The sequence below is a fragment of the Ambystoma mexicanum genome, chromosome 1q (assembly GCF_040938575.1).
Source record: "Ambystoma mexicanum isolate Mex_15411 chromosome 1q, UKY_AmexF1_1, whole genome shotgun sequence".
In the NCBI taxonomy this organism is placed as follows: domain Eukaryota; kingdom Metazoa; phylum Chordata; class Amphibia; order Caudata; family Ambystomatidae; genus Ambystoma; species Ambystoma mexicanum.
In genome coordinates, this window is record NC_090922.1 from 350174712 (window position 1) to 350193107 (window position 18396).

The 18396-nt window shown below is 43.7% G+C and overlaps 1 long non-coding RNA gene across 1 annotated transcript in view; it reads right to left on the reverse strand.

The window, feature by feature from the left end:
• The window catches only part of LOC138521357 (uncharacterized), a 300181-nt gene extending 282161 nt beyond the window's left edge, over nt 1–18020 (reverse strand). Inside the window, exons 1-2 of the long non-coding RNA XR_011283024.1 lie at nt 17815–18020; nt 17570–17662 (exon numbers count right to left, since the gene is read on the reverse strand). This is a non-coding gene — a long non-coding RNA (uncharacterized lncRNA). The remainder of the gene's footprint in view (nt 1–17569; nt 17663–17814) is intronic.
• Nucleotides 18021–18396: the final 376 nt, after the last annotated feature.

Genomic DNA, 18396 nt, shown 5'->3' on the forward strand with positions numbered 1-18396 from the left:
AGCCACTCAATTTATAATCACTATGCATGTCCTTCATTGAAGTCCTGTTAACAAGCATGGACAAAGCCAACCGTTTTGTTTGTGTATAACTATTAGGCATTTGCTAAAACACTGCTATTAGATGCCCAGGTACCCATACCATTTTGCACCTGCTACAATCAATGGTAAGTTAATACCTCTATGGCAGTGCCTGGCAAGTACCTTTCCCATGCCTACACAAAAGCCAAACTGTTGGCATTGCCAATGCTTGTTTTTGTGTTGCAGTGCAGTGTGGATTGTGTTTTAACTGAGGAGCCCTGCCACTTTAGAGTCATATGGCTGCATGTCATTTCAATAGAAGAGGACATGCTCTCACAGTTGCTAGATGTACAATGCAGCAGCACCCGATCCAAGTGCCTGTGAGTTGTGTCATGTGGAGTATTGTAAATGTGCTCTTTTAAAAGCGGCTCCTGCAATATTTAGCAAGACCTTTGGCACTGGATCCTCAAAGACGAGGGATGGGAGGGGTTAGTGGGGAAAGAGGGAGCTAAACATCTATTATTTGCGTTTAGCCGGCTGCATGTTGCTCAAAGCCTCCCCACTCCCTGGTTAGGCTTCGTAGCCATTTCTCTGGATCTTTTCTGCTCCACAGTGGCTTGGATGGAGTAGGGGTGTGTGGTGCGGTGAAGTGGCAAAGGGAGTGGTGTAGTGTGCATCTGGAGAATGTTTGAGCAGGGATGTCAGTCTCTGCAAAGCATGTGCATTAGCTCAGATGCATTATAGGGGTTAAGTTGCACAAGATATTTGAAGGTGATGCAACAGACTCAGTGCAATGTTGCTTAAAGCAATGATGGGTAGGAGGATGTGGTTTGTAATTGAGATCTCCCGACAAATATGGGATATCATATTTTTTTATTTTTTATTTTACTGTGCATTTTTTAAGGCGCTTATACATCAAGAAATTGTGCTTCAAAGCGCTCACAGGGCAAATGGGAGGGAACAAGTGAACAAAACAAGGGAATAAAATAACAATGATGAGCAAAAGACAGAGGTGATCCTACTAGGCCTCGTGAACATTTGGGAACGTGCAAGTGCAGAGAGAGAGATATGATATGATATGGAATTTATAACACGCCTATGCACAAGTGTTTCAATGTATTTCGGTCAGGGAGATAAAGGCTAATTTCTAATCTGAAACTCAAAACGAGGCATCCGCCAAACCAAAAAGGCCAAGATTCAACAGGCACCAATGATTAGATCGACTTGTTTGAGGACTATGGCTTAATTTGTGCCCAGCCAATTGGATTTATTTTGAGAGCCTGCCAAGCTTGGAGGAAACAGTAGAGTCCATTCCAGTGGTTCCCCAAAATAGCACATGAGGGATAGCTGCTAGAAGGGTCTGAAGGGATATAGCCCTGGGTCTTTTGGTTGTAGGCCCCGATAAAAGCTCAGGGGCTACAACCAAAAGACTAGCCCCAGCAGAGAGGAGCAGTTTGAAGGCACACATGCTGTAAATATGATTTCTTAAGTGAAAATGTAATTCAGGAGCACAGAGCCGCTGGTAATGTTCTGTGGCAGTTTGTCTCACTCTCCCCTAGGTATTGTTTATTATCCCGGTGACACGCCAAAACCTCAGGCTCCCTGCGCTGTTTCCTGCTTTCGCACTGGAATACATTTTCATAAAAATCTAGGACGCAAGCTGGCCTGGTCCAAGTGCTTTTAATGCGACTGTGCATCTGTTTGTGCATTAATGCACCCCTCCACCGAGCCTTCAGAATAAATTGGGTGGAAAGTGTGCAGGGTTTTGCCAGCCCGTTTACTGCCTGGAAGTGCCACTGGGAGCTGCAGTAGCCTACTTGCCATGCCTTCTTCTGGACAAAAGCTCACCCCAGCACCCACTGGGCGGAGCACGCAGTGGAAAAGGCGCAGGTGTCTAGCACCATGCAGGGTGTTTGTTGCCTGCAGATGGAGGGGCAAGAGCAAGGCATCCCCCATAGTCTGCGGAGCACCTGAAGGACCAATGGGCATTGCCTAAGTGGGAAGGAACACCACAAACGCCAGAGCAGGTGAGAAGTTGTGACCTGCGGAGCTCGCACTACAAATCAACTTCGGTGTTTGTGGGGGAGGGTCGTCAAATTAGGGGAGTGACAAAGAGGAAGCTGCTCGCTCAAAGATTTTGAACCCTGTTGAAAGCAAGTGGACCACCTTAAACGAGGGTCTACGTGAGGTGAGAAGGAAGGTCTGGGGACAGGAAACGGGGTAGGAAGAAGAGGGGTGACTAGAGCCTGGGACAGAGAAGTGTAGAGGTAATAAAGGCAATTTATATGTCACCGTGGTGCTGTCTGTTTTTGTTGAGCTTTCCGCCCTTAAGGTTCCCTGAGCGTTGCGTTGTCCCTCCACAGCATGGATCCCCAAAGGTAAAGCCAAAACACACCCCAGAATAGGTGAGGCTTGCGGGGCTAGGGGCAAAATCATTGTAGTTATTTTCTTGCAATAGCCATGTGCATATATGTTTTGGAATTTGGGCCTTGGGCTCTGGGTGAATAATAATATCAGGCCCTTAAAATGACCTCCAAAAGTTTTGAAAACCTAATGAGATTCACTCAATCGCCCATCAAACATCTGGCCAACCCGCTCGGCCATCTTGTCATTATGCGCCACTCTCTGCCAAATGGAGAATTCTAACCATTAGGAACAAAGTGCTCACTACCTCCACTGCCCAACATCAGATGCAAAAAAGAATAGGTCACCCTTATTAGCGAAATGCACCAGTTCCTTGGTAACATCAACATCCCTGTATGCCTGGACCGATGAGGGGGGAGGGGCAAAGTTACTGAGCTGGCTACCAATGCCGACAAGCAGGACCAAGGTTCCCGCAATAGGGACTAGGATGCTACCTGTGGACCTGTGCGTCGGGATACTGAAGATCTGGCTAAGACTGTGGCCAGCCAAATAATGCCTGTGGGTCAGTATTGCAAAATGTCCCTGGCCATGGAGAGACCCTGTTTACCCGCAGCCTCAGAAAGCCTAAAACCCCAGGTTAACAGCATCCCAGCAGCCACAATGACCACCCTGACTACCCCGACCACCACTCTAGCCACTACACCACCCACCAGATTGATCCCCAGCGAGTCCCCACTTGTCGAAATTGACAGCACTGGCACTATAGGATACCCTGGAGTTTGTTGCAAATGGTCTGGCAGGACAAACTACATCAATGATAAACAGCAAGCACAAAACCAGACCGATCACAATGTAAAACAAATAATCCCAGGGAAGGGTGGGCATGCAGGTTTTTATTTGCAAGATGACCAACAGGTGCCATAGGAATTCCCCAATGCTTGTTGAACAATTAGGGCTCAATGGTGGCCCCCGTTCTGGTTTTGACCTATTCCAATGTGCCTGCTTGTCCGAATTCCCACTCCACTTTGGATCAGTGTTAATAGCCAATGCAGACCAGGATGGGGTGAAGGACCTACAGGCCCATGCCTGCAAATGCAATCTTGGTTTGTCTGAACAGGCTTTAATTATATAACTTCGATGGCTGGAAAATGGATCTATGAATTAGACAAAATGACAGGGGGAAATACATTGGCCATAGTGTACATAAAAGATCTATTGGCAGTTATTCTTGGCGAGAGAGCTGACGACATTTGGAGTCAAGCGGGATATGCAATTGTGACAGCACAAAACACAGCGCATGATGGAACGCCATTTAATAATTTGGCGGATGTTTGAAGGGTTCTCAGGGTGCAGTATGATGATACATCAGATGTGGGGGCAATCATGACACGTAAACTGAAGGAAGATGAAGACCCTATTACTTATATTCAGGATATTGAAGAGAGAGGGCAGCTTGAGACGTGTGAACAATTGTAAAAAACAGTGGCACTATTCCATCATATTTTGTGTCATATTCTCCAGATGCATTTTGTTGCCAGATGCAGTACAGAGACAAATGAAAAAACAAGTAGGAATGGAAGAGTAGCCATGGGCTGAGATACAGTTGATTATTGTGCATCATTGCCGATTATTACAAGAGAAGAATAGAAAGAAAGAGGAAAACAGAAATGTTGAGGAAGCCAATTTAGTTCAGAAAAAAATCTCAAAATTTGCTATAGAAGGGGCAATATTGACATGTGGAGAAGGAGTAGGAATGCAGGAAATAAAGGGTGCATCGCAGGTTTATAATGTACACCCAGTGGATGAAAGTGGGTTTGGGTTTGGCCACGAGGAAGAGGTGGAGGATTTAGTGGAAGTGGAGATGGATTTCAGAACACCGAAGGTGGATTTCAAAATGCCCAGGGTGGACCTCAGAATACTCAGGGTGGATATAATGGTGGGTTTGCCAGAGGGCCACCACCAGTGTGTTGGAATTGTCAGATAACAGGGCATATTGCGTGTGTATGTAGAGGCCGAGAAAGCATTCAACAGAACAGAACACAATTCAAGAGGGGGGACAGGTCATCCACCACCATACAGTACACAAACACAAGTGGGCTATGCCAAGGATCACACACCCTATCAGACACAGGCACCACAAGCACAGCTGGCATAGCAGCAGGGGTCAGTGCAAATGCACCCACCGCAAGGGCAATCGCAAAAAGTACCTATGCAGACACAACTCAATGCGAACACAGGGCAAATACTAACACCTTGGATAGGGGGTGTCATTGTGGTAGGAGGAAATCCTTTTATGGGGACAGAGATGAATTTGTACCTGCAATAGGACAGCTCACAGGGTGACTTGATGTGTTCAGTACTATCAGTAACACCAGACCCCTAAGAGGAACCAAGGGTCGATGTGATGATAGGAGGCAAATCTTTTCCTTTTCTTGTAGACACTGGAGCGACTCGCTCTTGTAAACGGGAGGGAAAATACCCAATGTCAGGTATTGCCATGAATGCTCAAGGGTTCTCTGGAGCTACAAATTTAGTTCCTTTTACTGATAAATTACCTGTTTCTATAGGGGAATGTGACATGTATGTCCCCTTGGTAACATTTTGGGTAGAGATTTGACGATGAAATTTAACAGGGCGATTTCATTCACTGATCAAGGAATAGGGTGCTCCATTCCAGGAATACACTATTTAAACATACGAGAATTTATATTTGCGTTTACAGGACAAATAGCTCTAGGAGGAGTCCCGGTAGATACGGAAGTCTCATATATGGAGTGACATTTTATTGACATGGCTACCTGGATTAGTAGGGAAAATGATGAGGATACCTGATGAATTTTTATTTAGACCACAACTACCTATGGATGAGGAAGAAGGACAGACTATTCCTATAGAATTGGAAGCACCTATAGTACCAGGGGAAATATCAATGCTTGAAGGAGTAGATGACGAAGACAGAGCATGGAGAACAGTGATAGCTCCTAGGGAGGGATACAGATTGACTTATATAACGGATGAAGATATGTTTAGAGATGAACATATAGATGATGATGTAGTGTTTTTATATGCATTACATATTGGATAAAGATTGATTGAGAAAGGGAAATCACACAGCGAATGGCACAAATGCAGCAAAGACCTGTGTTTTTTCAGGAAGACATAGAAAAGACAAGTGTCATTTGAATTACGGGCCCATATGACGTTGGACTATTGAAAGGAATAGGGGAGGTTAAAATAAAACTCAAGGCAGGAACAATTCTACCCCATGCAAAACAGTACCCTATGTCTCGAGAAGCTGATGAAGGCGTATTTGAGACTATTTCAGCGTCGATGAAACAGGGAATCCTAGTGGTATCGGAGTCCCCGTGCAATACTGTGGTGTATATGATTAAAAAATATAAAGGAGGGTCATGGAGATTTACCCAGGACTTGCGCCCTCTTAATCAAATTGTAGAAGCAGAGTTTCCATTAGTTCCTAATCCATTCGACAATATTGTATATCATCCCGGTTGAAGCTAAGTAATTCACAGAGATCGATTTGAAAAATTCATTTTTCTGGATCCCGTTGCACAAGACTAAGAAGACTTTACTTCGTTTACAGTCAGACAAAAGAGACTAAAACATATTCGATTGCCTCAATGGTACTCTGAGCCCCTGTCGATTTTTAATAGGTACCTACAGATGGATTTAGGCAACATTGAACTCAAGAGTGCGGTAATTCAGTACATAGATTACATATTAATCTGTAGTGAAACAGGATGAATGTAGGCAAGACTCTGTTTAGTTAATGACTATATTGGCAGACAAGGGATACAAGGGAGACAAGGAGAAATTACAGTATTGCAAGGAAGAGGTGTTGAACATAGGTCAGTTAATTTCACATGAAGGAAAGAAAGTGACACCTGAGAGGGCTGAGGCTATTATGAAAACACAGAGAGAATTTGATGAGGGCCTTTTTGGTTGACACCTTGGGAGAGAGTACCATGCAACCTGATGCAAGTTGGTTTAGTGAGTTTTTTAGACATTTCTAAAATGTTTATGATTGTGATGATTGGGTATTTAGATCAAGACGTCGAATCGGAGTAAGCTACAACGGAGACATCGAGACGCTCCACTCCGTTTGATCAAACGTGGTACTGGTTGGGTGAGCTTACCACTTTCAATGCGCCGTTTAATAGAGAGATGAGAAAGCCTTGAGAAAAAATTGTTTTATTGTTGTTTTTAGGTTTTTCTTTGATTCAAAATTGTGAAGTTTTAGCCTTTGCGGATGACACGTGTTTCGGCAAGTCTAAATTGTCCTTTTCAAATCCAGGCTAAATAAACATGAGAAATAAACAGGAAAAGAAAACCTAATAAGTGAAAACAGACCATTACTAGGTCAACAAAAACATTCAGAATAGTCCATTGATAAAACATCACTGAAAATAAATCAGGTAATATGTGCCTAAAAATAAGTGTAAGTTGTACTAACAACCAATGCTTAATTAGTCCATACTGTAAACTTAGACACATGAAGATGCAGGAAAAGAAGATGGGGAAGAGCTTGAGGGGGAAGTGCAGGAACATTATTTGTGCAAGTTGCAAGTTAGGAAATTAGAAAGTTATGAGCGGATATGAGCACAGGCCAAAAGAAAAAAGGCCAAAAGGAAAGTAGTCCATTGGTGTGAGATTTGACACATAGGACGTGATCTTACCCTTAGTCATTTTGTTCAATAGCAGCATAATGCCGAAGAAAAGATGTACGTCATGGGTTCAATCCCACCTGCATTGAAAAATATCAAAAAGCCCCTTTTTTATTAGCATATCTAGGTTCACAGGAGCAAGGGTATAACAAAACTACATTAGGACTAGTGAAATGAATGGTATCCAAGAACATCCGATGCCTGTGAAGCTTGGCGAGTGAATTTATTGAGCGTTAGCATGAAACAAAATTTCGGCAAAACGTCATATAGGTATTTAGGAAAAGACTTCTCCGAAGTGGAGTCAAAAAAGTACTGTGAGTTGTTGCCATTACAGTTAGGTACATGAAAGATGCACTGAAACAGACATTGGTCAGTCTGGGTGATTCAAAACAAAAGCAGTTAAACACTATGAGAACACGTGCGCATATTAGGCCGACACGTGTGGCAAGAGATAGCGCGATGCAGGAAAAATGGACCCCCCTGTTATGGGTGGGCTGCAATTGAGGTCTTACATCATAGAAATTTGTCCTCCGTACGCCGGGCGATTCGCGTACACTGTAATGGCCCGTGTGATTCATTATAAAGTCCTTAGTTTGTTTTGCAGACAGTGGCCATATTTTGGGAAGTTTAGGACGTGTGTCCAATGGTTTAGATGAGGAATACCCATTCTATGACAAATAGTGAGAAAATATTCCTTGCCACGTGAGCTCGATTTTAATTTTAAAAAATTAGATGATCTGATAATTCTAGTGGTTTGGCACTTAGATAATGCAACATGGGGTCCAAGTCAGAAAAGGTTCCGCTCTCTAAAAAATGATTTGAGAGTAGTATTACCTCATCAGGTGCATTGTGGTTAAGGCATCGGATGTTCTCGGATGCCATTCATTTCACTAGTCCTAATCTAGTTTTGTTATACCCTTCCTCCTGTGAACCCAGATATGCTACTAAAAAGGGGCTTTTTCAATATTTTTCAATGCAGGTGGGATTGAACCCATGACGTACTTCTTTTCTTCTCCATTATGCTGCTATTGAAAAAATGACTAAGGGTAAGATCACGTCCTATGTGTCAAATCTCACACCAATGGGCTACTTTCCTTTTGGCCTTTTTTCTTTTGGCCTGTGCTTATATCCGCTCATAACTTTCTAATTTCCTAACTTGCAACTTGCACAAATCATTTTCCTGCACTTCCCCCTCAAGCTCTTCCGCATCTTCTTTTCCTGCATCTTCATGTGTCTAAGTTTACAGTATTCACTAATTAAGCATTGGTTGTTAGTACAACTTACACTTATTTTTAGGCAAATATTACCTGATTTATTTTCAGTGATGTTTTATCAATGGACTATTCTGAATGTTTTTGTTAACCTAGTAATGGTCTGTTTTCACTTATTGGGTTTTCTTTTCCTGTTTATTTCTCATGTTTATTTAGCCTGGATTTGAAAAGGGCAATTTAGACTTGCCGAAACACCTGTCATCCCCAAAGGCCAAAACTTCACAATTTTGAATCAAAGAAAAACCTAAAAGCAACAATAAAACAATTTTTTCTCAAGACTTTTTCATCTCTCTATTAAACGGCACATTGAAAGTGGTAAGCTCACCCAACCAGTACCTATTATGAAAACACCAAAACAAATACAGTGCAGCAAATACTGCAATTTCTGGGCTTATGCAATTATTGCAGGGCCTGGGTGTTCGACTACAGCACATATATACGAAACCACTTAAGAAAGCACAAGTTAAGGAGAAGATAGAATGGACTAAAGAAATGGAAGAAGGATTTGAGGAATTAAAAAGAGCAATTTGTACAGCTCCAGTTTTGGGAATCCCCAATTATAGTGAAGAATTTCTTTTTTTTTTTGCATACTAATAGGTCAGTAATGAGAGCAGTACTCATACAAAGAATGAAACTGGGGTATAAACCTTTGGCGTATTATAGTGGGATTTTAGATCCAGACATGAGAGGACATTTTCCATGCAAACAATCTTTGTCTGCTGCCGCATCTGCGATTGAGAAGTCCACAAGTATTACCATGGGCTGTGCAATGACGCTATATGTGGAGCACTCTTATTTGTCATTTCAAGAAACCCAAAGGTACATTGACATCACAAAGTGCATCTGCTTATGAGGTGATGATTTATAATACAGCGATTAAAATTGTAAGATGCAAAATAGTGAATCCAGCCACGTTTGTAGTTGAACCTATAGAAAAAGATGATCATGTACACTATTGTGCTAAATATGTTGAATTTTATGATGACATGCCCTGTGTGAAAGAAAATGCTTAGCAGGAGGGGAGATTCTCGTTATTGATGGTTCTTCAAAAATTGACCAAACTAGCGGGGATAGGCATTCATGATCTGCAGTTGTAAGACACAGATTAAATGGTGAATTTGAGGTAGTGGCGAGTGCAAGAATCCCATCCCATTTTTCACCACAGCAAGTAGAATTGATAGTGCTTATTGTTGCACTCGAGAAACACAAAGGTCATGAAGTTATGTTATGTTATTGTTATGTTATTTTGCACTTATATAGCGCCTTATATACCATTGGTATGGTCTGAAGGCGCTGGTAGGTTGAACGCCCTTGGGAACCGAAGTTCATATCAGTAGAGAGAGTCGAGAGAGTCAAAAAGGTGCGTGTGAGCACCGGGTATGTGTACAGCTCGTGCAGTATCGGTGTGATAGCTGTTTTCTAGCGGTAGGTGTGGTGGTTGAGAGGTCAGGGGTATGTGTTCGTTCTGGCAGGATTTATCCAGATCGGATGTGGCTGCGTTAGGCCTGAGGAGAACGCCTCGCTGGGGGTGCGTAACCAGCAGTGATTACTTAGAGTGATGTGGGGTGAGCGGCAAATGTTGATATGAGAACAGTTATACCGAATGGTGTCATAGTATCTCTGTGTTCTATTTGAGTGGTGATGTAAGGAGAGAGTAAGCGTGTTGGTGAGATATGATGGGTTACATGGGGTACACTTCTATATTCAACTTTCCACGGGGGGCTCTTGGGTGTACTTCTTAATTCACAGAGAGGCTACAGGGCACACTTCTAGATTCAGCGGGTTGTTGGGCACATTTCTAGAATCACAGAGAGGCTATTGGGCACACATCTAAATTCAACTTTCTAAATGTAGTTCTAAATTAAACTTTCCACAGACAGGCTATTGGGCACACTTTAATGCAATTCTATATTCAACTTATCACAGAGTGGGTACACTTCTAAATTCACTTTCATAGAGAGGATATTCGGTATGCTTCTAAATTCACTTTCACAGAGAGGCTGTTGGGTACACTTCTAAGTGCTGCTTCTAAATGCACTTTCAATGCAACTTTCTAGATGTACTTCTAAATGCTACTTTCCACATAGAGGCTATTGGGCACACTTCTAAATGCAGCTTCTAAATGTAATTCTAAATTAACTTTCACAGAGAGGCTGTTGGGTACACTTCTAATTCCCTTTTCACAGAGAGGCAGTTGGGTATACTTCTAAATTTACTATTGACAGTTCTTATCACAGAGTGGGTACACTTCTAAATTCGCTTTCACAGAGAGGATATTCGGTATGCTTCTAAATTCACTTTCACAGAGAGGCTGTTGGGTACACTTCTAAATGCTGCTTCTAAATGCACTTTCAATGCAACTTTCTAGATGTACTTCTAAATGCTACTTTCCACATAGAGGCTATTGGGCACACTTCTAAATGCAGCTTCTAAATGTAATTCTAAGTTAACTTTCACAGAGAGGCTGTTGGGTACACTTCTAATTCCCTTTTCACAGAGAGGCAGTTGGGTATACTTCTAAATTTACTATTGATAGTTCTATCTAAGTGTGGGCATGCTAACTTTCAAAATTCCATCTAAGGGTGGATATGCTTATATTCACAATTCCATCCAAGGGTGGACATGCCTATATCCACAACTCCATCTAAGGGTGGACATGCCAATACTCACAACTCCATCCAAGGGTGGACATGCCAATACTCACAACTCCATCTGAGAGTGGACATGCTAACTTTCACAATTCCATCTAGCTGGCTTTCACAGTTCTAACCAAGTGTGGGCATGCGAATATTCACAGTTCCAACCAAGTGTGGGCAAGCGAATATTCACAGTTCCAGCCAAGTGTGGGCATGCGAATACTCACAATTCCATCCAAGAGTGGACATGCTAACTTTCACAATTCCATCTAAGAGTGGGCATGCTAGCTTTCGCAGTTCCAACCAAGTGTGGGCATGCGGACATTTACAGTTCCAACCAAGTGTGGGCATGCGAATATTCACAATTCCATCCAAGAGTGGACATGCTAACTTTCACAATTCCATCTGAGAGTGGACATGCTAACTTTCAAAGTTTTAACTAAGTGTGGGCATGATAATATTCAGAATTCCATTTAAGAGTGGACATGCTAACTTTCACAGTTCTAACCAAGTGTGGGCATGCGAATATTCACAGTTCTAACCAAGTGTGGGCATGCGAATATTCACAATTCAATCTAAGAGTGGACATGCTAACTTTCACAATTCCATCTAAGAGTGGACATGCTAACTTTCACAATTCCATCTAAGAGTGGACATGCTAACTTTCACAATTCCATCTAAGAGTGGCCATGCTAACTTTCAAAGTTTTAACTAAGTGTGGGCATGATAATATTCAGAATTCCATTTAAGAGTGGACATGCTAACTTTCACAATTCCATCTAAGAGTGGCCATGCTAACTTTCAAAGTTTTAACTAAGTGTGGGCATGATAATATTCAGAATTCCATTTAAGAGTGGACATGCTAACTTTCACAGTTCTAACCAAGTGTGGGCACGCGAATATTCACAGTTCTAACCAAGTGTGGGCATGCGAATATTCACAATTCAATCTAAGAGTGGACATGCTAACTTTCACAATTCCATCTAAGAGTGGACATGCTAATTTTCACAATTCCATCTAAGAGTGGACATGCTAATTTTCACAATTCCATCTAAGAGTGGACATGCTAACTTTCACAGTTCTAACCAAGTGTGGGCATGCGAATATTCACAATTCCATCTAAGAGTGGACATGCTAACTTTCACAATTTCATCTAAGAGTGGACATGCTAACTTTCACAATTCCATCTAAGAGTGGACATGCTAACTTTCACAGTTCTAACCAAGTGTGGGCATGCGAATATTCACAATTCCATCTAAGAGTGGACATGCTAACTTTCACAATTCCATCTAAGAGTGGACATGCTAACTTTCACAGTTCTATCCAAGTGTGGGCATGCGAATATTCACAATTCCATCTAAGAGTGGACATGCTAACTTTCACAATTCCATCTAAGAGTGGACATGTTAACTTTCACAGTTCTAACCAAGTGTGGGCATGCGAATATTCACAATTCCATCTAAGAGTGGACATGCTAACTTTCACAGTTCTAACCAAGTGTGGGCATGCGAAATTCACAATTCCATCTAAGAGTGGACATGCTAACTTTCACAGTTCTAACCAAGTGTGGGCATGCGAAATTCACAATTCCATCTAAGAGTGGACATGCTAACTTTCACAATTCCATCTAAGAGTGGACATGCTAACTTTCACAGTTCTAACCAAGTGTGGGCATGCGAATATTCACAATTCCATCTAAGAGTGGACATGCTAACTTTCACAGTTCTAACCAAGTGTGGGCATGTGAAATTCACAATTCCATCTAAGAGTGGACATGCTAACTTTCACAGTTCTAACCAAGTGTGGGCATGCGAAATTCACAATTCCATCTAAGAGTGGACATGCTAACTTTCACAGTTCCATCCAAGAGTGGACATGCAAACATTATGGCAGTCTATGTTATTTGGATGTAAGATAGAGTGGCATGGGGTTTTAGGAGCGGAGTGATTGCTCCACTCCCCACCCACACCACACTCACGGTTTTTTGGTGGTGTCTGTTAGTTGCTGGCTTCATTGGCTTCCCCTGCGGACACCTGCAGACACATCTTGGAGCCGCCTCTGTTGGAGCCGCCCTTGGCCTTGGGGCCCTTAGCCGCTGGGGGCTGCCGGGCAGAGGGCTGCCCTGGGAGGACCTTTGATGAAGGGCTCACGGCCCAATCAGAGCGGGGGTGGGCGGGTTGGGGGGCGGGAGGGGAGCGGGGAACAGGAAGAGGGTGCGGGGTGGGAGAGGGACGCTCCAAGGGCCTGGGGGCCTAGTTGGCTCTATGAATGGAGGCATGCCCGGAGGGCTTCCTTACCTCGCGACGGCCGCCTGCACAGAAAATGCAGGGGCCGCCGCGAGGAGGGTCGCTAGACCCTTCCAGCTCGGGCTCACGGCCCAATCAGAGCGGGGGTGGGCGGGTTGGGGGGCGGGAGGGGAGCGGGGAACAGGAAGAGGGTGCGGGGTGGGAGAGGGACGCTCCAAGGGCCTGGGGGCCTAGTTGGCTCTATGAATGGAGGCATGCCCGGAGGGCTTCCTTACCTCGCGACGGCCGCCTGCACAGAAAATGCAGGGGCCGCCGCGAGGAGGGTCGCTAGACCCTTCCAGCTCGGGCTCACGGCCCAATCAGAGCGGGGGTGGGCGGGTTGGGGGGCGGGAGGGGAGCGGGGAACAGGAAGAGGGTGCGGGGTGGGAGAGGGACGCTCCAAGGGCCTGGGGGCCTAGTTGGCTCTATGAATGGAGGCATGCCCGGAGGGCTTCCTTACCTCGCGACGGCCGCCTGCACAGAAAATGCAGGGGCCGCCGCGAGGAGGGTCGCTAGACCCTTCCAGCTCGGGCTCACAGCCCAATCAGAGCGGGGGTGGGCGGGTTGGGGGGCGGGAGGGGAGCGGGGAACAGGAAGAGGGTGCGGGGTGGGAGAGGGACGCTCCAAGGGCCTGGGGGCCTAGTTGGCTCTATGAATGGAGGCATGCCCGGAGGGCTTCCTTACCTCTCGACGGCCGCCTGCACAGAAAATGCAGGGGCCGCCGCGAGGAGGGTCGCTAGACCCTTCCAGCTCGGGCTCACGGCCCAATCAGAGCGGGGGTGGGCGGGTTGGGGGGCGGGAGGGGAGCGGGGAACAGGAAGAGGGTGCGGGGTGGGAGAGGGACGCTCCAAGGGCCTGGGGGCCTAGTTGGCTCTATGAATGGAGGCATGCCCAGACTCTGCATATGTGATGTGAACCATGCACGCATGGCTGTCACGGAAAAACAGAGGGTACCTTCGCGCAGGCGGAACTCCAGTGCAACATGCGTCTTTGTTGGACAGGCTCATTAAGGCACTAGAACTCCCAGTGGCCATAGCAGTCGTAAAATGCGCAGTGCGCACTAAACAAACAGACTTTATTTCTCGCTGAAATGAAGCCGCAGACTTAGAAGCCAAAAGGGGTGTGTCTTTTTCAGAAATGTTAAGTTTTGAAACTGAAAATGTTAATGAAGTATTGAATAGAAGCATGTTGGTATGAGAGGGGTTTAGTATGCTTTCAATTCTGCAACTAATAGAGATACAGGGTAGAGCCCGGGAAGAAGAGCAGGAGCTATGGAGACATAGGGGGTGTTCATTATCCCCCAGTTCTTTATCCCCCACAGAATCACTATGGAGACAGTAAAGCACTGGAAAGCCAGTGATGCCAGCGGCATTACTAAAGGTTGCACTTGAGTACTTGCATTACACTGCGCATATAACCCAAGAAAGTTTTGCTGCCACTATTGCAGAGGACTGGTTTGTTCCCAATGTATTGGAATACGTTGCACATGTGATTGTGAATTGCATTGTGTGTCAGATGTTTACAGCTGGGCATACACTAAAAACAATCAGAGGAGTAATACCCTGTCCAAATTGCCCGTTTCAGCATTTACATATTAGCTACATCGTCATGCTGCAGACATGTAATGGATATCGGTATCTATTAGTGGTGGTGGTTCCCTTTTATCGATGGATCAAAGCAGGTCCTTGTACACATCCTAATGCCGCCTGCGCAGCAAAGTTCTTAGTGCGCAAAGCCTTTTCAAGATGGAGTGTGTGCGAAGTATTAAGGTCAGACAATGGGCCACACTTTGTCAATGAGCTATTTGAACAAATAGGGCTTTTACGGAGCATAAAGCATACTTTTTCTTGTGCTTATCACTCACAAGCAAACGGAATATGTGAGAGGCTCATTGGCCTCCTTAAGGAAAGAATAGGAAAGATCTGATTAACTTTGAAAAATGGGGTGGCTGTATTGCCTACCCCTGGCCTTTTATGCTCTTCAAAATCAGTCAGGTTCAGATCATCATCTTATGCCCCATGAATTAGTAACAGGGCACCGCATGAGGACACCCCTTATGCCCCATCTAGAGTCAGGAGTGATGCCAGAGTGTAGCGCAGACTCTAGGTGATGAGATGCACAACTGTTTGACATTATTATGACTACCAGTTTTTCTTTCATTTCAGATCAAGTCAAGCATCAGAGGGAGGGGTTGAGGAACATGGAAGAGGATGGCCCAGTAACCAATCCAAACAAATTGTTACCACCACCAAAGTTATATGTTGGAGATCAAGTGCTTATTAAAAATTATACATGTAGATGGCATGAGCCAAGGTTTAATGTACCTTATCAAGTAGAGGAATCTTCCCAACTACAGTTAGGGTGGCTGGATGAAGAGCTTGGTTACATTTGGGTGACGTAAAGATCTACAAAGGCAAGACCCTCCCTCTAGTACCCTCGGACTGGGAAGCAAGACAAGAAGAAGGATTGCAGCGTGTGTAGTCTCGATCGATGACCAAGAAAGAAGGACGATACTGCAGTGTCATTTAAAACATCACTTTTGTACTGGAATTCATTGAACACTCCTTAATTATTTAGCAGGAAGTGCATGAACTTGCAGAGAATTCCAGAGATTAAATGTACTTTTTAGAGATTCTTTGAAAAAATCGAGTCATATTGATGCTATGCCCAAGTGCCAATTCATTATTAGAAATTGGAAGAGAGCTCAATACCCAGATTTATTTTTGGGAACATATCTATTTTAAGAATAATACATGACACCAGCTGATAGTGGCACACATAGGTTTGTAGTTGCATTTTTTGTGTTTATACTCCAGACATACCCTACCCTTGTTAGGAGAGATGTTAGTATTCTCAGCACACTTATGAGAACAGCCAACTCATAAGAAGGTGTTTAATTACAATAATTGAGCTGATTGTGCGACTATGAATGTGATTTGAGCTCCTATATTAAAAATTATTCAGGTTGAAGAAAATGCAGTTGCAGGGTGACTAATAATTAAACGGGAAATGGCATGGCACACAAAATGTTTTTCTAGACTCTAATGTATGATATTCATATGCATGTGCTTTCTCTTTTTCTTTCTGTATCTTACATTTCAAAGTCTTTATCATGGTGATGGTTCAATTGAAACACAATATTGAAAAATAGAGTACATGCACACAATGGGGGTCATTACGAGTTTGGAGGTGGCCATGGTGCTATTAGCGCCATGGCTGCCTCCAAACTCGTGTCCGGGTTCCTTGAATGGGGACTTACCGGGTCATTCCAACCTTGGAGGACCAGGTAAGTCCCCATTCAAAATACCCATCCCCATTCCCATTCGAGCCCCTATAAAGGGCTTGAATGGGAACGGCCCATTATTAGCTCCCTGGTCCTTAAGCCACTCCCGCTAAGGGACCTCGTAATGCGGTGGTAAGGGGTTAACGGCACCGGCATCCTTACCAACGCTGTTAATCCCTTACCGCTGCACTCATAATGACCCCCCCATGTGTTTAATCCTTCTTTAGAGTCCATACAATTTTTAGACATTTGGAGCTCAGAAGGCTCACTAGTAGTAAATTTAGGTAAAGGGTGCGGGGGAGAAAAGGAAGTCTCTTTTATCAAAAGTCAGAGAAAGATAGCTAAAAAAATTGAGAACTCACAGAGCATGAGTCCTCCTGTCCCCTGCACACCTAGAGATACTGGTAAATATCACCAGTCAAGATTAGAATAATTCTATTAGTTAAATGAAAATTAGTGGTAGCTAATAAGGCTTGTGTAACCTAATTGTTATAATCATTTGACAAAACGTACTTAAATAATTTTAAAGAAAACATGGTTGTATTAGCTTCATACAAATCTTTTGTGCTTATAAAATAGTATTGGGTGCACAATATTTAAGTGCAGAATTCAAGATTCAGAAGTTCAACACTTCTGCACAATTACAAATTTAGAGTTTCAAAACTTTTTTCAAAAAACTATAAAGGAGGAAAATTATAAACATTAATCAACATACACAATTTTTGATTAACATAAAACAGAGAGCTCAACGCGTTTCGAGAGATGAACTCTCTTCTTCAGGAGCAATATATCTTAAGTCTCTTAATCAGAGAAGGAACTTTGAATTCATTTGTACAGTAGTGTCCATTCATCATCTTAATGCTAACATTTAGCCTCTCAGGTTACATTTATTCGCCTTGTGAAGCAATGGTTACCCAGTTGTCAAAAGCAGAATCCTGCAATGAATATAGATAACGTCGTATTAATTTAAAAAGGAGGTGGGAGATTAACTAATACTCATACTTTTGTAAAATATATTCCAACTGTTTACCTGTAGCACGTTTTGGGCAATGCACGAAGTGGATGACACAGTGCTTCAAAATGGTGACGCAGTCTGTAGGAGTCTTGATATGCAGACAAGATCCTGTAATATAGGGAAATGGCTTTAAACATCTGCTGGTGCTGTTTACTCATTAACAAAAATCAATCTAGGATGCACTCTGTGTAGTCAGTTTCCACAGGCATCCCTTCTCTACAGGGATTAAACTCACAGTACTCTTGCATAATATTGCTCACCTCGAGTGCTTATGATGCTCTCATCAACCTGTGTCCGGGTAATGGAGATTTCGTCACTCGTGATGTGATCAAGAGGACACCCTCTCAGTGTCTATTTAGACAATGTGGCAATTTGTTTGATGCGGGTGCAGTCCTCCATTCGTGTCTTGAGAGCACATGAAGCCGACATAGCAGCCGCGGCCGTGTGAGTTAGGAGGCTGGTTGCTAGGAAACGCCCGTCTAGTGAACGGCACTTTGACTATAGGAACGTCTGCACGTTCGTTGAAGGGTTTTCTGGGAAATGCAGTGCAGAGTAGCCTTTACTCTTGTGTGATGTTAATGAAATGAGTATCCTTTACAACTATCACACAGACATGCCTGTGTGATGCGAAAAGTGTGTAAGAATTCACTCATGATGGTGGGTGAATCCGAAAATACTGTAGCCAAATTGCAATACTGACATACTAGTAGATTCTAATTGCAAGCCGCGTTATCGCAACATGTTTGGTCATTCAGTTCTGACTGATGGGAATTAGTTCATGGTAGCCAATTATTAAATACGTGTTACAATGGTAGCCATCATTCCACAATTTAGGTTACGTC